At 39.6% G+C, this 23,322-nt stretch overlaps 1 protein-coding gene across 2 annotated transcripts in view; it reads left to right on the top strand.

The window, feature by feature from the left end:
* The window catches only part of Cers6 (ceramide synthase 6), a 248,229-nt gene that overhangs the window by 156,292 nt on the left and 68,615 nt on the right, over positions 1–23,322 (top strand). The gene's annotated exons all lie outside the window — the stretch shown is intronic.

Here is a 23,322-nt window from a genome sequence, read left to right as displayed (position 1 = left end):
TCTGATAGACTTTGGGCCCATCTTTAAAGTGTGAGAGTGCTTCCTTCCAGAACAATCAGCAGTTGTCCATTCCCACCTGATTCCTGATGGTCCCACTCGGCTACCAGATGAGGAGGACAGCCATTTTATTTCACCCTCTCAACAGTATACTGTTGCCTCTCAGGGCTTCTTCTCCCTGGTACTTAGTGGACAGAGTCGCAGATAAACAAGCCCTGTTTCATCTATAGGCAAGAGCCTAGACAGTGTGTTGATTGTAGTAATATACAAAAGAGGAAGCATAGAGAGGGGGCTATTGGGAATCTCTCTAAAGGCAAGTGAGATCCCCCCTTCTCTCATTTCCTTCCTCTTCTCAGAGATGAACTGGCCCCAACGGCAGTGTTGGACTTAGAGTCTATCCTAGGAGTGCTGGGACCATGAGCACAGAGAAACATGGGCCCTTGATGATCACAGGGAACCCTCACAGCAGCTTTGGGTCACCTCTTTCATAACTGAGGAATGTCTCCCTCATTGTAAGCCCATTTCTTTGAGCTTTTCTGTTCTTCATATCTAATCTCCACACAGTTGCCAAACCATTGTTTTCTAGAATCCATCAACGCCAGCACTTGAGAGTCCTTGGCAGAAGTGAAATGAAAGGTAAATGAAAAGATGGTTTTTGTTAGTGAACAACCATAAATTCCACAAGTGTTTGTTATCCTTAAAATATGAGTCTTTTACTTATGGTATTGAAATTTTAGATTTCTCATGCTCTAGCATTTCATCAGAAAAAAAATCAGGAAATGAAATAAGGCAGGTATTGTTAACATAAAAGCTATCCAAAACACTGTCATTTACTTAGAAGAGGCCACTCTGACATAGAAGGTACTCATTGCCTTTGTGCTGGGCACAAAGTTCCTTCTATGAGAGATTGGATGGGATACACAGTACACTTAAATTGTGAGAAGTATTATATCCTCTGCTAATGGGTGAAATTATTCCCCAGCTACCCATAATAGCCCCAGTGGCCCTTAACTTGCTCTCCCATTCTCTGAGCACTCAATGCTTTCTCACGTCATATAATTCACTTTATCTGGGAGTTTATTTTATTTATTTCTATTTTTAATTGCTCTGGTGAGGGAAGTATCTTTGTTGACTGCCATCCACATACCTACGATAGTGACTGATAGGGTCACTTAAATTCTTATAAATCCTGTCACTTTCTCAAGGTTGTATAGCCAAAACTTGAAGTTCTATGAGTTGTGACTAGACAGTCTAACTCAGAAACTATGTCCTGTGCCAAAGCACTTGCCTAGCTTGCTTGAAGTAGTAGGTCGAATCTCCAGTACTGAGAAAAATAATGCACTCTGAATTCCTATAGTATACAATTTCTCAAATTGATTTTTGTTCCTTCTGAAAAAGAATTATGTTAAATTAGTTATCAAATGATTTAGAAGCTCTAAGTAAATATTATTCTTTAAGATTATGTGTGTACATGGGAAAAAAATTGAACAGGAAGAACAGAGGGTTCTCAGGTGCCCCTCCCTCCCATCCCCAGTTTCCCATTTCTCACAGTTTTGTCTTATTAGTGTAGTTATCTTGTTAACATTGATGAGCCAATACTAAAAGTCGATCATTAACTAAAGTTTATAGCTTATGTTAGGGCTTGCTCTTGTCTTGTACATACTATGGGCTTTTGCAAATAGTTAATGGCATTTTGTCATCATTGCAGTCATGCCCAAAGCTGCTAAAAAAACTTGTGTACCATTGCTTGTGTAAATATAACTCCACTCAATTTGGACAAATACCAAGGAGCATGGGTGCTGCATGGCCATGCAATGCAGTTCTTACTGTGTCTTTTCAGTGGGTCTACTTTGGAGAGCAATGCCAGGAAGCTGTTGACATTGGAGTAAGGCAGGGATGGTGCTGAAAGTTTCCTTTCTTGGGTCCTCCTAGATTCTCCTGCAACTGTACATAGTGGCCTGAGAGTGTACATGGAGCATGTGGGCATTGTTTCAAAGGAGCTTGAAGTAATTCTCATGTTGTCAAACTTGACAGTATTAATAACACAGTCCGTGTGTTTATATTGTACATACCATGCTAATTAAAAGGTAGTTTACACAAATTCAATAATCTCTGCTAATTCTCAACAATAAGAGAGCATGTCACAAACACTTTGCAAAAGTCTTCACATATGCCATGAGGAAGGAATGTTTGCCGCACTCTAGTTTGCTATTACTTTATTTTCTCCTTTTATAATGAGTCTTAGTTAAGTGCTGTTTCTGGCTTGGGGTTTGCTATATTTAGCAAGTATGTGGTCCTGCTATCCTTGTGGTATTTAGAAAAGCTTTTAAGGTGGATGCTGACCTCGTCTGTTGATGTGTTGGTCGTGTCATAGCACAAAGCTGAGGAGGGTAAGTGAGCAGCATATAGCATTCTGCTGTCCCAACAGGTGTTGAAATTCAGCTCCCACCTGGCCATGTAGGGGATCTCCCATGATGCTTCTTTTCATTCAGGCCAGTGCTGCCTTCTGAGCACCAAGAGCTAAGTCCTGCCTCACTCGGATTTGCCAATACTGAGCTGGGCTGTTGGTTCTGTATTCTCCATGTGTTTTGCATACAGGTTTTCAGAGATAGGAGCAAGTCGGTTTCCCCTTTTCCTTATATAAAAGTCTTCTGGTTAATTAGCTGTTTGTAGAGCGGTTTTTCTTTTCTTTTCTCTCCTGTCATTTTGTTATCTACTTTCCCTAGGTAAAAGCTACCACTATGTTATTTACCCACCTTGACAACTCAGGATTGCTGTGGATTCTTTTCTGTGTCCCAGATAAGAGACAAGAGAACACAGGAGACAAACACAGAGGCATGGCGAGTAAGCCTCCACTAATGAACCAAGGATCAGAGTACAGATCACTTTTGCTGCATTAAATCCACAATGATAGACAAGGCCTTCAGAGAGTTCTTTGTAGCACGGGAAATGGCTAGCCATCAGGTTATTTGCAGCACAGTGAGTACGTGTGAAAGAAATAAACACACTGTGGACTACTTTGAAATTTATTTTGGGAAACTGCAAACAGTTCTGCATATTTGTATTTAGCAGTGGCTTGTTAGCCAAGATGGATACACAGAGACAATCCAGAAGGAGATTTAAAAACAGGTTAGCAATTGCCTTGAACTGTCAAGAAATCTAAGCTTTACTGTAATTGATGTGAAATCATCAAATGTATATTTTAAAAAAAGAAAGAAGGAAGGAAAAGAAATGGGAGGTGAGCCTGTATTTCCAGTCTGTTTTCCAGTTCTCCTTCAGAATCTGCATTGAAACTCCGAGAAGTTACAAGAGTATGTCAAGTTCATAAACAAAACACTCTTCCCTTTCCTCCTTCTCATTTAACTTCCCTGTCTTAATTTTGGTCCTCATTATCTGCAGTATGTGACCAAGTCAGAGATTTTAAAAAGAAACTAAAAAAAAAAAAAAAAAAAAAATTGCCTCTGTGTCTCCAACTTGCAGTCCCATGACTTGGCCTCCTGGCTGGCGTTAAGGTTACATCTGTGTGCCACCATACTGGAAAGTCAGAGATTTTGGTGTCACCTGCAACTCCTCCCTGTCTCCTGACAAGACAGCATATCCACCAACTCCTCCTGTGAATGAGAGTCTAATTCACCCTCTGTTCTCCATGTTTAGCTCCCAAAGGTCCCACTGCAACAGGGCTACATACAGTCCATCTAGGAATGTCAGTTGCTAAAATGATGCTTAGCCTTAGTTGGGACATGGCTGTCATGAAGAGCCGCTTTTGGCTACCTGCTTCTCAGTAATAATAGCCTCTGGACTCCTGGACTCCTGGGTTACACTGACACATAACTAGAGAGCTTGCCAGAACAAGTCTGATTCAGCACGTATGATTGTATTAGAAGAAAGTATTCTAGAAAGAGCACAGGATTTTTTTTGTTTTTGTTTTTGTTTTTTTTTTTCTTTTTTCACAGTCAGATATGAGAAGGACTAGACACCTGGCTGAATATACTGAGAAATCAGGTATTCTTCATACAGTGCCTACGATGTAATTCTGTGACTATGGCTTCTGGCTACGCTGTCAACATAATTTCTCCACTGAATTTATTTTCACATCACTCACTTGATTAGTGTCTTCTGTTATCACAGAGTGTTGTGACTAGAGTCGTCCGAGGAACACAGTCAATGACTTGTATTCCTAGACTGTTTTTGCTTTGAAAACTCCCTTGACATACTCATAAACCCTCTCAGGATAATCAACATGGCCACTTTATAGAATAGGAAGTTGAAATAAGAAAATTACTGCCTTCTAAGGCTGACATGTTGCCAAATGGTTTGTCTACAGTGTTTTATTTTGTCTTTTTTGTTTTTCCCTTTAATTCTCCTACTTGCCCAGAGAATGACAGCCCTGAGAAAAGCCTGAGTTCCAATTCCCACTACCACTGAGGTCTTCTTGCCCCCATCTAAATATTCTTTCCAGGAACGATAATGGAAATAGATCACACATCTAGGGATACAGCTTCATGGTCACAAGATACACACAAGCTTGTTTGTACTAATTAAAGTCTGTGCTAACTAAAAGCAGAATTTCAGCATGGGGAGATAGCTCAATCAGTAAAGCACTTGTTGCACCAGGATAAGAACCTGAGTTCAGATCCCCAGCACCCACATAAAGGCTGGACATGGTGCCTCATGCCTGCAATCCTATCACTGGGGAGACAGAGGAAGGAAGATCCCTGGGTCTCACTAGCCTGTGAGCCTATCCAGATAATTCATCAGAGAAATCTACTCCAAAAATTAAGGTGTAGAACAATAGATGAAGACAACAATTTTAACCAACAATTTTAAAACCTGACTGCTACACGTGTACACACACACACACACACAAATAAAATAAAAGGAGAAAGTTCCATTTTGGTACCTTTTTTCTGCTGCTGCCTCCTCTGGCTGGATGGCTTACTTTTTATTTGCATATTGTCCTCCTTTGTTGTCTAGTTGCTATGATAAACTGCTTTGACAAAAGCAGCTTAAAGGAGAAAGGATCTGCTTTGGCTCACAGTTTTGAGGTGTAGTCCAGTGTGGCAGGAAATGTGTGGCATTAGAAACTTGGGTGGTGGTGGTGCATGGCTTTAATCCCAGCAGAGTCAGAGGCAGGGGGATCTCTATGAAGTTGATTCCCACTTCATCTAACCTGATCTAGATAATCTCTCAGAGGTCTGCCCAAAATGTTATCTCCTAAGTGACTCTAGATCCCATCAGTATTAACCATCACACGAATAAAGGTAGAAACTCAAAAAAAAAAAAAAAAAAGGCAGTAAATACATAAAAGTGAAAGTCCCCATGGCAGTGAGTCCCTTCATGACTCCACAAGTTGTCATTCCCAAAGCCTTCCTGGCCACTCTTGGTGGCAGCCCCTCCCATGCTTCCCTTTCCTTGTTTGCTGTCTTCAGATGCCATCATGATTAACCTCTGTGGAATTGTGCTGATTTTGCCTGCTGCCTCTTCCCCCACTGGAACTTCATCATTGCTGTTGTATTTATCCCTGTATCCTCAGCACCTGGAACCCTGCACAGCACAGAGCAGATGCTGAGAGAGGAAATTTGATTGAGTGAATACCTGGGAACACTTTAAAAGTGTAATCATCCCGGGATTCGGTTTGATTATTTCTTGTGCTGTCTGTTAAAGTACTCCCACGGAAACAGACAGAAGCAAACCAGGGGGGAAAAAAACCCACGGTACAGCTGGCCTGCTAGCTCCATCTTGTTAGTGTTGGCACTTGTCACAGCTGCCAAATTTTCCTATATTTAGATGGTTGCTTTATTTCTTCCTGTTTAGACTAACTGTAATTTTCCTCTCCTTGGGCGTCCTCTTTGTTTTTCCAAGGACAAAATTACAATGAGTCCCATTATAAAGCCAATTGATTTACAATGATTGTATTCTCTTCCGTCTTGGAGATTAAGTTTTGTTCATTGGAACAGAGCCTACATTTGTTCGTTCTTGTTATTGTTATTGTACTGTTAGTTAAAAGCTGGGTGTTATTTATGTCTGTAGCCAATAGTATTTGTAACTGAGAGTCATTCTTCCAGAATGAAGCTAAAGTGGGTGACTTATAGCTCAATGTATAGTTAAAAATGTGTATTCTACTACATTTCTTTTGTTTTGTTTTGTATTTTAGTAAATTTGTAACTACTAAGTCAGTGATAAGCTACAGTCTGTAGAACCACAGAGATTAGGTAGAGAGTAAGGGTCTAGGTGGGGGACAATATATCTTCCTGGGAAAGGGAAATAGAATACATAGTTATGGATGGACAGGGGTGGGGGGACTGGAACAGGAGGATCAAGCATGGAAGATGGAAAAGGAAGGGGGATAAGAGTAGGAGATACCTAAAATTAAGGACTTTTGAGGGGTGGTATGGATCCTAATACAGTAGAAACTTCCTTGAATATATACATATATAAAGGTAATCCAAATGAAATCGCCAAATAACAAGGGAGACAGGTCCCCAGCTGGGCATCTCTTGTCACTAAATGAAGTCTCAGGTCCTTGGTCAACCAAGCACCATCAGGTATGGGTTCCAATACCAGGAGTGGGTTACATATAATTGAGTTTTTGACCAAAAGGGCCCCCTAAGAACAATCAGACAACCAGTTGCCAAAACTATAGATTTATCTCCACAAACTAGTGGTAAGGCTCTATTGCTGAAGACAACACCTACACAACTCATTGAACACAAAGAAGTAGAGCTGTCACTTACATAGAATCTTCAATCCCCATGGGCTATTTTTCTGGGTAACAGAAGGTACTCTGCATTCTATCAAAGGCGAAATACTAACACCAACCCAGCTACAAACCCTTCCATCTACACTGGTGTCCTGCTTGCTTGCTAGTACAATGGTGGCACAAAGCTTGTGGGAGTAACCAGCCAATACCTGATTTGACTGAAGGCCCACTTCACAAGATGGAACCCATACCTGATGATGCTTGGTTGACCAAGGACCTGAGACTAGATAGACCAAGGACCAAGAGTAAAACCAAATACTACTGTTCTACTAAAAGAACATGGCAATAAAATGACTGCTGTACTTATAGATCAGTGCTTTGCTCAACCATCATCAGAGATGCTTCCTTCTGCAGAGATGGGAACAAATACAGAGAGAGTCACAGCCAGGCAGTACACAGAGTAAGGGACCTTGGAACACTCATCCCTGAAAGGGTTGTCTCCGTCAAATCCCTCCCTGTTACGATAAATCTTTCTGCCAAATGTCGCCTGAACCCCACTGCCACGTGTGAGCTTTACACTGCATGCCCGAGTTAGGCCCAAATGAATACACAGAAACTTGTATTAGGTTCAAAGCTGCTTGGCCAATGACTAGGATTTTCATCTGTTAGCTCAGTCTCAATTATTATAAATCTATATATTTTATAAGACTTATCTTATTGGACGCCTTATTGGCGTCCCTCCTTGCTGGTGGATTACATCCTGCTGCTGGAGGAGGCGAAAGGGAAAAAGGGGCCCTTCCTGTTTCTCCTTTGCTTAAATATGAGTCTCCTTGCTATGTCACTTCCTGCCTGGATCAGCACTTCTCTACTACAAAGAGGATTTCCCAGAATCCTCTTTGACTCCTAGTTCCGTCTAACTTGCTGTCTCATTGGCCAAACAGTATTTTATTTAACAATCAATAAGATAAACATACACAGTAGTACATTCCCCATCACCTCCCTGCAAGGCTCAAGGAACTCTGCAGAAGAGGAAGTGAAAAGAGTGTAAGAGTCAGTGGAATGGTAGATACCAGTGAAACAAGGCCTTCTAAAACACAGCAGGACTGATGCACATACAAACTCGCAGAGAATGAGACAGCATGCAAGGACAGGACTGCACCAGGGTCTCAGAGCTGAAAGGAGAAGTAGACACAAGCCCCCATCCCTAACCCAGAAGTTGTCTCTGATAGAGAACCATTTGCAAGTGAAGTGAATGTAGTTTTCACCAAGAGTCTCTCTCCCTGGAGAAACAATTACTCTTAGAGGTATATACCACATGCCCAGCAGTAGATGGCAACAGAAAATTAACTCAATGGGATCTTTGGGGGCTCCTTTTCTTGTAACACTGTGTCTGGGCTTTTTCTTTTTAACTTAATCTTTTAAAAAATTTTATATCCCCCCCCTCCTTTCTCGTCTCTCTCGTCTCTCCCCTACAGGTTCTTTGCTTCTGGTTTTGTGTTTTTATGAGATTCCTGATTGTGTGAATGAGTGGGTCTTGACATCTGTATCTGTCTTACACCTTTTCTTGGGTTCTTTTCATTCTGGTTGTTTTGTCTTATTCTGGTGTGTTTTTTTTAATCATGTTATATAATAATATTATATTAGTTATATTATAATCCCCTAGAAGCCTGTTTGTTTTTTAATGAGAGACAAAAAGTGGATGGATGGGAGGGGAAGTGGGGAGGAATTGGAAGGAGTAGAGGGAAGGAAAACATAATCAGGATATATTATATGAAAAAATCTATTCTCAATAAAAGAGTATAAAATAAATAAACATTACAAACTGAGTTATCCTCATAGAGATAAAAATATTGTCATGTCCAGCTGGGGAACCTGCATGGTACTGAACTAGACCCTCTGATCATGGGTGACAGTTATGTGTCTTGATCTGCTGGGGGTGCCCTGGCAGTGGGACCAGGACTTATCCCTGGTGTATGAACTGGCTTTTTGGAGCCCATTACCCATGGTGGGAATACCTTGCTCAGCCTTGATACAGTGGGAGGGGCTTGGTCCTGCCTCAACTTGGTTGACTCCACAAGGGAGGCCTTACTCCCTCTGAGGAAGGGGTGGGGGAGAAGGGAGGAGGGAGAAGAGGGGGGAGGGGAACTGGGGTTGGTATGTAAAATGAAAAAAATTTAAATAAGAATATTGTCATGTCATTAAAAACCTTCTAATTATGAAATTTTAGAAACCAATTGAAAATCTAGGATAGCATTTTTCATTTGACTCAGTGATGCATTTCTAAAGTAGTAATTGCATGTTAGCCTGATATGAATTTTCTAGATAATAGTTCCCAATGATAACAAAATAATGTGTCTTCCCGGGTCATTTGCTAAAGCTGTTTACATTGGAGCCTGTAAAATGTCAGTGTCTCATAGTCATTTCTCTTTTAAAGGTTACTCCGTGCATGCAGTGAGCCATGCATGGCCCTTTGAGTGTAGACTGAAGCCATGAAGCCATTTGTGTACTTTAGCCTGGTGCCTGATGGCTCCAGCTTGGTTCAATTTCATGGACTCTCTAAGCATTGCCAATTTTTACTGCAATGATAGCCTTCTTTCTTACTTGTTTGCACAAGGAAGTTCAGTAATTGATAATGTGTGTGCCTAGAGAACCAGATATCTGATGTAGCAGTAAGTGCAACCCCAAGGGAGTGTATGAGCCAAATGACAAGAAAGTAAACATTGATAAGTTCATATTATAGACAGCAGGCTCAGAAACACTCTAGGTGTAAAAAAAAAGAAAAAAAAAGCATTCAAAGAACACAAGAGAAAATATTCTACTTACATGGATGTAGACTTATCAGTGAGACAGTGTGGCTAGCTCACCCCTGTTTTTTTTTGTTTCCCAGTAAAGAGTGTGACAATTTGAGAGATCACATTTTAATATCATGCCAGTTTTATTAATCACCCATCCATTCTGTCTCATTGACTTTAATAACTCTCTCCACTGATTGATGCTTTATCATGCATTCAGAAAAACTCTGCTGTATTGCCAGTTAAGCCCTCTTGATAACACTCAGTTGCATCAGTCTGTCCTGCTTGTATCTTGCATCACCTCCCCCTAAAAACTGATTACACATTTGGGGGAGATCCGAAGCTGTGAAAAGAGCAAGACATGGGATTAAAATCCAAAAATGATGATCAAAATTTAGCTGCTTGGAGATCAATTCTTTGTAAGTAACTTGGCAACTCATAAGATAATTTCTCTATACTGATTAGGAGATAAGTAGAATATGAAGACTTACCACTCACTTAATGGGCATAGTTTGATCAGTTGTCTTATTAGTATTGAGTAATGATAAAATTAAGTTGCAGTCCTTTGATAAATTTTAATATATATAAGTGCCTGTAAGGAAAGAGAGGTAATTACTTTCCTAAATTAAAATTGCAAATTCCCATCTCAATTTAATTTAAAAATTTTAAATCTTTAATAACATAGAATAAGACCCTCACAGAAGGCACACTAAGAAACAATTACAAATTTCATGAGTTTTTGTCAAAATCACAAAATTAGAACAAATGAGCTTTTTATTATCTTGATTGCTAATAATTCTCTGTTTTATTTAATAAAGGTGACAGCTTCATACGTCAGACCTCTCCATTACAGTACATGAACAGGGTCCCTAAAAAAGAACCCAGAGACCTTCCTATATGTAACATTTGCTTTTTATGGAGACAGAGTTGTCTGGCAAGACAGATTTTGTCTTTTGGAAGAAAAATGGAGGTGTGTCAGGATACAGTCCAAGAAATGGAATCCTGTGAGAATTCTGAGTGCTTGTGAGAAAACAAGACAAGAGTCCTGTGACCTCAGTTTCTTCAAAACACAGAATTGTTCTTGGAATGTGTTTGTGTGTTTCTACCAGGTATAGTAGATAGGAGTGAGTTTACTTCAGCTGCTGTTATTCATATATGCATCCGTGGAGAAACATGCTTTTACCACGTGTGAATTGTCCTTGTGATTGTACACTTTACTCGAGAGATTTGCCCTCAGAGTATATTGTCTGGTGCTCTGAATAAAGTTGGCTATTGCATGAGACTTTAGTCTGTTTCATTTTTAGGCCCCACTCTCCCAGGTTCATGCTGCCAACTAGAGCAGTAAACAGAGGTGGGGGCGGGAAGCAGTGAAATTCAGGGTTAGGTAAGATCTTAGAAATAACTAGGGCCAACTCCTTGCTTCACACATGAGCAGCCTGATGAGTAAATTTACTGACAGTGTCATCAGCTCGCTAAGGGCAAACCGAACACTGTGAGTAGGGTTTTTATACTCTTTGTGCCCCTCTTCTTTGTTATGTGGTCTTTCTGTGATTGCAGAAATGGGAGCATCCATCCTCTACTTTTACACTTCTCCACCTTCATCATATTGACTGCTCATATAAATTAACACTTTAAGTGCTGATCATTTGGATTCTATGTTTCCCTATAGCATTCTCAAATAATGATGTCATGATACAGCTGTCTCTTAATGTCCGTTCATATAAAATGCTCTCCTTCCATAGCCGTTATGGCCATTTCTAGGCAGAGACTGTTTGATAGCTTCTTCTAGGTTATGAATTTAAAGAACACAGACCTGTTTATTCTTAATAGGTTGCTATCTGTGACTCATCTGATAGGACATGCTTTTTGTAGATTTCCAGATAGGGTACCTAGGCATGGTGACAAACTAAGCATTTTTCGAAGCAAGTGAACTGTCATATGCACAAAAAGTCAAGCTTAGGGTGCCCTATATTTTGAAGAAAGTGGAAAAAAGAGGACTCTTCATTCCCTTTTAATGTCATCTCTTTGAAGTGTTCTGAAGGAGATGATTTTTATGTATATAGGACTTCGCAATAGGTAAATTTATGTAAAGGAAAACAATGATATCTGTGAAAAATCCCAATGGTCATTTTGGCTAGAAAAAGGCCAGTTCTTGTTCTCTCTTACAGCTAAAGATGGTCACAGAATCTTCCTCCATTCAACCTGATTGGTTTGACTCTGGCTTTTGTTTGAGAAGATTGGGGGAGGGATGCATCAGGTTGAGTACCAGATGCTGTTTATTGCCTGTGATATTATATATGGTGAATGACATTTATTTGAATAGCTCAAGGGCCTCTTTTATTGCAAACTAGCTCTTGCAGATAGATATATCTGTTGCCACATGTGCTTTCATGCTCAGGTAAAGGTAGCAAGGAAAGCCAGCAGCACAGTGACTTGAAAGACAAAGAAATGCATCTATACCATGTGTAAATGCTCTGTTAGGAGTGGCCTGGGACATATCTGTTCCCTGTGCTTGTCAGAGACTTGAGTCCTTTTCTGTTTGTTGATTTGCCAGTGTCAAAGCAAGTAGTTCACAAACTTCCAGGTTTGGAACCCTTCTATTTAACAACATCAAGATTACATAGACTCTTAAAGAGTATTGTTTATATTTTTGACCTTAGACACTGTAATATCTATTGATATTTGTTTATTGGAAATTAAAACTGAAGGACTTTTTAAATTTTTCTTTTGAAAAAAATCTTTAAAATTAACGTAAGCAAATTCTTTACATTTAACACAGATGACATTTAAAGAAAAACGACTGTTTTCTAAAATTAAAAAATTGGATGGTTTTGTAGTGTTCTTCTTTAGTACCAATCAACTCAATTTGTATTCCTGTTCTTACAGTCAGTCAGTTTGATATATTGTCTTAGTTGAAGAAATTTAAATGCAATCTAGACTCCCGAGATGCATAATTTACTCAAGTAGAAATGTGTTGATGTGCCTATCAGGGGATCCAAAATAGAATTTTCCCTTTTCCTGTGAAGTATTTATTTGATTTGAAAGTATTATGCAGGGAGTCTTACTCCCACAACTAGGATACGGGTGAGGGAGGCTTGAATTTGGGTCCTGTCACTTGGGTCTGTTGTCTTTATAACTTTTGTAGGGTTTCCCATGAACATCTCACACAGTACAGCGTGTAGCAACACTTGTGCCTGGCAACAAGGAGGGGTCTCCTAATACCAATTTACTTTTCACCTGCCTCCTTCTGCTGACTAGCATGGCTGTCCCTTAGGAGAAATGGTTCCTAGCCTGCTGCTTTTATATGCTTGGAAGTCTCCTGAACAACTGACAATGAGGCAACCAGTCCCAAAGAGCCTGACATGCTCCACCTTAATATTAGAGGCACTTTTCAAAACTGAAATGTAATGTGTGTATTAAACTTTTCAAAGAAGTTGGTATTTAGTAGAGGGGAAGAGCTCCAAAGGGCCACAGGTAACAATTTCTGAAGGCAGAAAACCAATACACTGGAGCTCAGAAGACTGGGCCAAAGCTATAGGGTGCCAGACAAGGGGCTCTGTGGATAAGACAAAGAGGTAAGTGGTAGCTAGGCTGCTCACAGCAAGGAATGTGGCCTGGAGAGATCAGTAGACAAGTAAAGAATAGACTTTCTTTCCTGGTCACAGTAGACAACCAAGCCAGCAAGAGTCTAGAATGGCAAGAGGTAGATTTTGCTTGCTCAATCAGAAATGAGGACAGTGAGCTAAGTTTTTTTTCTCTCTCTCTCTGGAGAATAAAGTACAGGAATGGATAAATAGAATAAATGTTGGAGCTGTGACTCCATCTTCAAAAGACAAGGAGGTATTTTTATTTTCTCCTCTCTGATCTAGTGTCTATCTTCCATATTCTTTCTGCTTCCAATAATACGACACTTTCTAGTAGAGTCCTCCCATTACAGCCTCCAAGGCTGGTTTTAGTGCCACCATGTGTACTACGTTCTTCCATCTTGTATTTATAGCTGCTATAGTTTATAATGTACTTATTTTGGTTACATGGGAGATGGCAAAATTCCCCAAAGATAGAGAGCTCGAAGGTGACTAATTCACGTTAGCCACTCAACAAACACATGAAAGACTGTTTGATCACAGAGGACATGAGGACAGCACAGAGATGCCAGGCTCTAGTTGGTGGTTTAAGAGGTAGTACAAAGTTGGTGAGGAATCTTTGGGCACAAGAATGAATGTAAGGCTTTATGTTGTGGTATTTGCTCATATTAGTCTCCCATTCTACTTTAAATTGAGATTTAGGATTAAATTTAGGATTAAATTATTAATAATATGTTTACACTTGAAATAAACCTATAAATACAGAAGAACCCTAAAGGCAGCTATTTCCTGCGCTAGCTTCAAATTTAAACCTAATTATGATTGTTAGATAATTTTATGGTGGCAATGTATTATTAATCTCTTAACACTGCTTATGCATATAGAACAAATGTCTTTTATAGGACCATTGAAGCTTCATAGGCTGGACTTACCTTATTTGAATAAAACTTACTCACTGCAGAAAATGGATAGCTATGACAACTTGTATAATTTAATATTAATATACAAACAAAGGAAATCATATGAGAAAATCACCACTCAGAGATAAGTAGCAAGTCTGTAGGGTTTTGTGTGTGTGTGTGTGTGTGTGTGTGTGTAAAATAGTAGTTCCTTCTCCAAATCCACTGTTACGTTACAATGGTCAAAGATTCAGCCAGCTATTAATAAAAATAATGCAGAAGAATGGCACATGTATTAAACATCTATGGTCTTCTTGAACACTAGAGTGTAATACTTATTCCCAGAGCAGTTTCATTGGATTAGATATTATGCTTGGTCTAGAGAGGCTTTACACTGTGTGGGAAATATACACAGCAGTATATAAGCAAATGCTTCCCCAGTTTATACAAAGGTCTGAGCATCTACGGATGTCAGTATCTTTGAAAGGTCATGAAATCAATCCTTTGTGGATACTGAGCAAAGACAGGGTCTTCTCTTCATTTTAAGCATGTTGTATACTCTCCTTGTGATCTGATTTTCACATAAAATATGCCTGTTATGCTAATCCTCCTTGGCCCACATGATGTTAGCACAGCTGGGATAAACAGTTCCGTGCATCCTTGACAGCATCCCACATGATATTCCAACTGTGTCACCTCCTGAACGGCTTTTTTCAGAGCTGTGGAGACTGGTTAGGCTCAGGAAGTGACAAGCTAGAAACATGGAGAAATTAACACTGCAGTTTTCAGGCAAAAGGAATGGGAGGGGTGGGCATATCCCAGTTCTGAGTTGAGACTGTTACTGGATGCCAGTGAGGAAGAACTGCAGGGGCTTTCCAATGGGAGTCAGTCAGATGGTGCTACGGGCAGCAGGAACCAGATCATTTCTACAAACCGTGTCATGTTTCCTCATCTATCTTGCTTTCTCCTCACCAGCCTGTATCCAATTCTTCATCCCAGGATCTGCTCTTAAAGGAGGCCAGGCTCAGAAAATTTCAACCTTATATTATTGATAATTATATTTGTTATTGAAAAAAAATCCTGTAATAGATATTTATGTACCAGAGGCCTTTACAAAGAGGCCTGATGCTGGGTCAAGGGCATGTACATTTTAAAGGCTCTTGATATATGTTATTTTGCAGAGTATTGGTTTCTCTCTGCACTGATGGCCCCTTGATATTAACCTTGCTAAATACATGTCACACTCTGCAATGAAATAAAAAATCTGTGCAGGCTTGTTCTACAACTTTTAATATTAAAGCATAAACATGTTTTATTTAAATGTTGCCTATTTGTGTCATTGCTCCACTTTTCCAAATTGTTTTCCAAATTGTTTAAGTCTCTTAGTAAGAGTGTGATTTCTTTACATATTAGGGCTATCGGTCCTTTGTTACATGTTGTAAGTTGTTCTGAAGTTGTGTTTGACTAATTTGTGCTTCTTAAGAGCCACTTATTGGCTTCATTCCCAAATTCTTTATTGACCTGCACATCTGTCATCCCTTGTGTTGACATCATCACCATTTCCTCTTCTTTATAAATCTCTCATATTCTTTCTCCTTTGTCTGGTCTCTTTAACCTGGCTTCTTCTTCTGAATGTGGAATTAACCAGTGCATCTGGGTTTGTACTGACAGTTGCATGGAAAAGTGTCCACATCAGCGCTGATGGGGGTGGCCTGATAGGCTGACACAGCCAGCATGCCTGTGACTTTTAGGTGTGTTGGAGCCCTTCAGTTGAACAGAGGCAGAAAAGTTGAGGTCTACTGACTGGAAGGAACGCCACTCACATTCCTTCATCCTTGTTTTCCTGATAAAACCTTCATAGAGGCCATCTGGCCTCAGGGCCAGGGCCCATTTAGAGATCTTCTACTTATGTGTGCTAGGCAGATCTTCAGATTACTTTCAAAATTGATTGCAAAATGTGCTCAAGACACATGCAAGGCCAGATCTGGAAGAGCAGCATCTCTGTTAAAGCCTGATCAATATGAAAGGCTGCTGTACTTACATGCTGTCACAGGGTCAGTTCTAAATTACATCTTCACATTGCAAGAATTTCAAAGCTAACAGAGATGCCATGAGACTCCAGGGAGAAGTTACCACTTTGCTTTGTAGATTTATAGTCATGTGTTTCCCACCCCCAAAATATCTTGTTATTCACTGCTGAGCTTTTCAGGGTACTCAGTACCTACAAGCATAGTCTTTAGGATGAAAGACAGTTAAATACAGTTTCTTTGGCATCTTTTTACAATCACAAAATATGAAATGTATATTTTGATTCCATTTTAAATTATAACATCTAGATTATATACTGAATTGATGATATAATCTATAACAAAGTATACAGTTGAGCATTTATAAGGACTGTCAATGTTTATATAATATAGACATTAAACATTTTTTAAAATACAGGCGAAAGGAGAGATATGCAGACATGTTGAAAGATAGGCACAGTGAGTGTGGATGACTGTCAGGGTTAGATGTCAACTTCCCAAAGCCAAGATGCAATGTCACAGGAGGTGACCTTATTCTCAAGTATCAAGGAAACATTCTAAGCTTTCATGGAAAGAAAAACACAATATGTTTTCCCTTGAATGAATGAATATATATATATATTCTGGGACTAAGTTTAAAAGGAAAAATATCATGTGGGACTTTAGATTGAACTCAGCATGAACAAAGAGTGATAAGTTTACTGCCAACATGGAATTATTTTCCTTATGTCTGTTTTTGACAAGTATGGCCTGGATATAACCTAAAGGTATAATGTTGAAATATTGCAATATTGCTTGGTTGGGGTGTTTTCAGGGTAGTTTGAGAAAAAGACAGTTTTGTAAAAGGATTTGCAGTATTTATACGTTATATATTTCCTTAATTCAGTGAGTACGTTTCTAGCATTTCCATGCATAATCCAAAAAGCCATACATTTACTGTGTAAGCTACACAGAGTATTTTCAGCTGTCTTCCTTTGGTCATGAGAAACCCAGAAGGAAGTTTTGTTTGTTTGTTTTTGGTTTTTTGACACAGGGTCTCACTATGTACCTCTAGCTGTTCTGGAACTCATTATGTAGACCAGGCTAACCTCAGGCTCAAAGAGATGCCTCTGCCTCAGAAGTGCTGAGATGAAAGGCATGCACCACTATGCCCAGCCAGAAGGGAATTTGGGTGAAAACAGGAAACTGAAATTTTGCCTCTGAGATGCTAACTTTGAGTACAGACTACATACCTTTCATATCTTTGATAAAGCAACACATAAAATTCATATTCAACATATTGAAAACAACATATTATAATTCATATCATTCATGTTCTCTTTTTCAATCAAGATAATTACTTTGAATGAAACTGCTATTGCCCTGAGTTCCAGACACTCACTACTTCTCTACAAAGTATGAGTGTATCTATGTATGAATGATTGTATGCACGTGTGTTTATATGTACCTGTATGTGTGTTTGCATTTTTAGTTAATCATTGAACCCTTGCCTGGTAAACTGCATATTCTTTTCTCTGGTTGTTTGATATCTCTTCTCTCTGTACTTTGTAGCCTAAACTGACATAATTATTTCAGATGGTAAAGTGAACAGACCTTACCTATTTTTGTGTTAGATTCATGATGGAATCTCTATAGTACAGATAATAAAAAGAAACCTGATAACTTGGACATACTTATTCTTCAAATAAAGAGTAAAAGAATAGGTATCATTCATGTCTTTATATATGCAAATAAAGACTTCGGGGTTAGCCCCAGCAGTACCCAAGGCAGTACTCCCTCCTGCTGCTGGGATTTGGTTTGTTAGGGGTGAAAAGAGCCGCATATGCCTCCCCTGGGGCTCTGTATTATTGATGAATGTGCTTGCTATTGAGTTGGTGTCTGAGCAGATGTGCATAATATAATGAAAAGTCCCCTCGTACATTGTGGTTTAGATGGAGGGTGTTAAAGGCAATTTTTCACACTCTATAGTGTGACCTTCATCTTAATAAGATACTTTGTAAGTTAGCTTGAAATGAAGTCAGTTGGTTTGTGATTCAGTAACTGGTAAGCATCGTTGGGGAGGGGTGGTCTTATAATTAGATGTTAACTTAGACTGATGTAACAAAATACACTGGCTGACTGAAATGTATTCCTCACTGTTCCAGAGGCAAGAAGCTCCAAGCCAATGTCTGGCAGGCACTTCTGTCTGGTGAGGGACTACTGCCCAGTGTGCAGATGGCCACCTTTTGCTGTATTCTGCATATGCTCTATTCTGAGCATGTGTATAGAGAGGAAGAAAAATATTTAAAGGATATGCCTCAAATATAGAAGATGTTAAAATGTCTGCATATCAATTCAGGGTAAAAGCACAAATCAGTCTGTGGTAGATATAAAAACATAAAAAGTTCATTCAATATCTGTTGTCCAATTTAGATATGGAGATAGCAAGCCCAGGCTTCTCACTGGTGGCTGATAACATGCAGCTCTCAATCTAAAAGGCCTGGGGATTTTTCTGTAGATTAAACTGGATTGGGGAGGTCTTTTCAGTTTAACAGCACTCAGTGTTGTTAGGTAATAGCCACATAACACAAAAAAAATGTGGAGTAAATCCCAAATGTCTACCTGATGCTTTTCTTTAACTGTCTATTCTTTGTACACCCAGATTACCTGAGGGGAGGACAATGCAAGGGCCTGGCTAACTTGAGTTTGCAACTCACTCATCTCTACTGACCATCTAGGTACCCCATTTATGACTTCCCCTCCAAAGTGGGTTCTGGAATACTTAACCCTGGTGCATATATTAAAATATGGACTATGCCATTGTGTTTGGGGTGTGTGTGTATCACAGTAGCTCAGAAATGAGAGATATGATAGGAATTTATTTGTCTTATACAGACAGTACAAAGGTAAGAAACAGTAGAGAGCCCCTGACAACAGTCTCAGTAGAGCGTCCATCTCAGAACTCAGTTTTCATTATCTCCCTTCTATGGCCATGAAGCAGTGTGACAGACTTATTCCCAGTAGCTGTTGGGAGCAGCATCACCAAGTGTCTCACAGAAATTGTGCTCACAGCCCTTCTGCTAGAGGTTAGATACTCGGCTTTTGTAAGGGAGGTTGGGTGAGAATTACTGCCTCCAGCTATCACTTACTAGCAAAAATTCCCTACTGCAAATGGTTGTTAGAACTAATTCAGTTCATCTGTACTGCATTGTAAACTAACCATGAGTTGTTTAGAATCAGCCCTTTCTAACATCCTGTGCCATCTTACTACTAAGTGTGGTCCGTGATCTAACAATGCCAGCATCGTGTGAGAGTCTCAGAAATGTACAGTTTCACCCCCTCAGCCAGATGTACTGAATTTGGTTTGTTGTACTGCATTTTAGCAACGTGATGAGCTCTGAGCTGCCATGTTCTTTGTAAATCTTTTAATGCTAGATGTATTATTTTGGTTACTGACAAGTTGTATGTGGATTAAGTGAGATAATGTATATAAATTCCCCTAAGTCTGTACAGTGCTTCATAACATCATTTACATGTACAGGTGTGAAACAGGAAGAGGCTGCTCCTGAGCTAACAAAATAATAAAAATTGAGGATTATTAGACTTCTCAAATTTCTTAACCTTTTAAAAGTAATATTTTTATTTATTCTTTGAAAACTTCATACATTAATAGTGTATTTTGAGCATATTTGTCCATCATTACCTCCCCCAAACTCCCCCTAATGTCTCCTAACAATTCTTTCTAACTTCCTGACTTTTTAAAAATGTACTTATTGATAATCTCTCATATGAGTATTGGACATTATTCATTTTCCCTCCTTTTCCTTCCTCTAACTCATCCCATGCCCCCCATTCTCATAGCTCCTTATTCTTTATTATTGTAATATACACATACATACTTGTTTGTTTATAAACACAACTGATGAGTCCCCTTTGTGTGGTTCCCATGTGTATGTGTTTAGAGCTGACCACTTAGGATTGTCATTTGTCCCTGGAGAAGGCTGATTCTCCCTCTCTCAACAGCCATTAATTGCTTGTAGCTCTTTACCTCAGTGTGGGGTCTTTTGAAATACCTCCCCCCCGCCGCCCCTGCTGGGATGTTGACTGGTAGTCTCATTGTTCAGGTCTTGTCTAGGAAACCATATTGTTGAGATTCCAAGGGTGTGGCCTCCTTGTCATGTAGAAAGACACTGTCTCTGAGGAGATGTCCTGGTCCTGTACCTCATACAGCCCTCATGCTGTGCCCTCTTCTGTGATGTTCCCGAACCTAGGTGTAGGGATTGTGTTGTACATGTTTCATTTGGGGATGATCACTCCATGATTAATTGATCTCTGCATTTTGGCCAGTTATAGATTTCTCTAATGCTCTATCAAATGCAAAACTTGAGCTTTTTGATGAGGGATAAGAGTCACACTTATCTGTAGCTATAATAATGCATTTAGAAATTATACTCATTATTGGGTTTTCTAGGGTTCATGGCCTCATCAGCCATGGGTAGTAAGCCAGGTTTATAGTAGTAGGCATGAGTTCTATCCTACTGAGTCGACCTTAACATCAAATATCGTGGCTCTTGGCTACCCCCAAGATTTAAGTGCCACAGTTACATGTTTCAGGATATATTGCTGTTCTGGTCATTGTTGTGGTTCAGGAGTTTTTGACTAGGTTTACAGTACTAGAAATTAATTCCTTCCTGTGGAACAGGCTTCAGATCCAGTCAGAGAGCTATGAGTTGCCACCACAACAGCTGAACCAAATTGCAGCAGTGGGCATATCTTGTATGGTGGGTGGTTATTGTAGTTCCAAGGTTCATAGCTGGGTGAAAATACTTAACGCCCTAAGAAGCCTACAAAGCACCTTAGAAAGTGAAGAAGGCTCCCCTGTAGAGAGAAAGCTTTCATATTAGTCCCAGATTGGTTTCTCTGTATCTTGCGATCAAGATGAGTGGTATCTTCAGCAACAGGATCTTACCATCTAATTCTGGTGGGCAACCAAGAGCGACGGATGGTCAGAGACTGGACTGTTCTTTGGGCTTCGGAAGACTCTGAACAATTCATCAGGATGTATCACAAGCCTGGGTCTGGATTTTTATTTGATAACCCATAACTCCTGGGAGTGGCATTAAAATGTCATCAGTGGAGAAGTTGCTTATAGGAATTGATTAAAAATTTCACTGGATAAATTTAATTAAAAGTTATATGTGGGGGCTGGAGAGGTGGCTCAGTGTTTAAGACCACTGGCTGCTGCTCTTACAGAGGACCACATCAAGTCCCTCACCACCCATTTGGCAGCATACAGTAGTCTGTGACTCCAGTTCAGAAGCTCCAACACATTTACCCTAAAATAAAAGTAAAACTTTTTAAAAAGTTATGTGTAAAATAATCTTATTACAAATTGTAGATTCATATACCAGTATCTACCCATAGGCTGAATATCCATTCTTCTAATGTGGAATCCAGAATTATTCCACATTTTAGTGTTTTTTTTTTATTTTGTAATGTTTACATAGTTGTTAAATTTTTAAGGTTTTGGATTTTGGAGCACTTCTGATATAAATTTGATAACCAATGCTGAGTCCAAGAGCGTTACCTTTTGCTGTGGAGTTCTGTTTTGTTTTTTATCTATACTTTGGGAAAGACATTTGATCTATCTATCTCACAGTGTCTGGGGACATAATGTGAGGTCTAGAGAAAAGTACTGTGCATGCAAAAGTGTGGCGTTAATATTTCATGTTGTGCTACTTGTAAAACAACCTTGTTGTTACAAAGTTAGGTAAACAGCTGTCCAGCTGAGCTGCGGCCCTGGTGAATCTCTCATGATTACAGTGTCTAGTCCTTTGTCCTCACTTCAGGTGGCAGGAGGTCTGTGTGAGACAGACATGTGTCGTCTGCACAGGGCAGTCACTTGGCAGGACCACAGAAGATGTGGGTCTATGTGCTGAACATCTGATGAATCCAGGGAGAAACTCAAGATTTAGAATAAAACTGATACTCAGAGAAGCTGAGAGAGGAAGAGAAGCCCAGGGAGCTGGACTTTTCCCCTGCATCTGCTGTCCTGCCTGGGACAGGAAAGGGTGGCCATAGTAGAAGAGATGCCTGCTACATCCTGAGGGGCAGATGCCCTATGCCTGGGGGCCTGTGGATTGATAAACCCAGAAAGCTCTACCAGGCTTGCCATAGGCATGACATTTACTTTCATAGTCCTTTGCATTCCCATTAAGGATATGCTGTTCTGTCTACTCAAGCATTAATGCTGAGAGCTGAGGTAACCATGTGCATATGGCATACTTTTCTCTTGGGAACTTTCAGTTAATTATGGAAGTAACTTTATCAGAGATAAGAGTAGGGAGTAACATTGTACTGAACTCTAAAATAGATTTTATGCTATTCCCATACTTTTGTATGTGTATATTTAAAAATAAATCTGTATTTGTATCTATAACACAAAAGGGAAAAAAAGACCAGAAACATGCTATAATTTAAAAATATTAATGTTAATGAGAATTTAAGTTTGTATTTTCGTTCTTTTCTTTGTTTTCTAGATCTTCTTCAAGGGACATACATTGTCTGTATGATATAAAAACATAATAACTTGCTAAGCCTTTGAAGCTGCCATAGTATTTTTATACAATCCATCTCATTTGATCTTCATTTTTGCCCTATGTTAGTTAATTTTTTGTTCCTGTTAAGAGACACCAAGACAACTTAACAAAAGAAAGTATTAAATTAGGGGTTTGTTTACAGTTTCAGGGTGAGTCTTTAACCATTACAGGGGGAGGCATGGTGCTGGAGCAGTAGCCAAGAGTTTACATCATGATTCACAAATTAGAGGTAGAGAGGTGGGGGGGATTGAGAGAGAATGGGCACGGTATGAGCTTCTGAAACCTCAAATCTCCAGTGACATACCTTCTCCAGCCAAGACACACCTACCTCCTCATCCTTTCCCAGTTTCACCAATTAGGGACCAAGCATTCAGATATATGTGCTTACAGAAGACATTCTCATTCAAACCACCACACACACCATAATTATAAACATCAATGGTATAGATAAGAGAAATGAAGGAAATAGACAGAGACAGCTCAGAGCCCCCAGGAAATCAAGGACAGCAAGATTACACAGTGGGGATAGTGTTAGATCAATAGCAAATGAAAACCAGAAACAGAGCAAAACTCTCAAAAGAAAGAAGGTGGACAGTGCTTAAATGAAGGAAGAGGAAATGTAGAGACTTGCAGACTTTAAAATTTACTCCATGAGGTGGCCCTATTCTTCAGTTCAGTTTTATCAGACTCAGATGGGATGTAGTGACTGCATGTCCCCTGGGGACCACACAATCTCTGTTTGACT

This window comes from Cricetulus griseus, chromosome 6 (genome assembly GCF_003668045.3).
Source record: "Cricetulus griseus strain 17A/GY chromosome 6, alternate assembly CriGri-PICRH-1.0, whole genome shotgun sequence".
Classification (NCBI taxonomy): domain Eukaryota; kingdom Metazoa; phylum Chordata; class Mammalia; order Rodentia; family Cricetidae; genus Cricetulus; species Cricetulus griseus.
The sequence above is the reverse complement of the archived record's forward strand: the minus strand, read 5'-3'. Positions and strand labels throughout refer to the sequence as shown.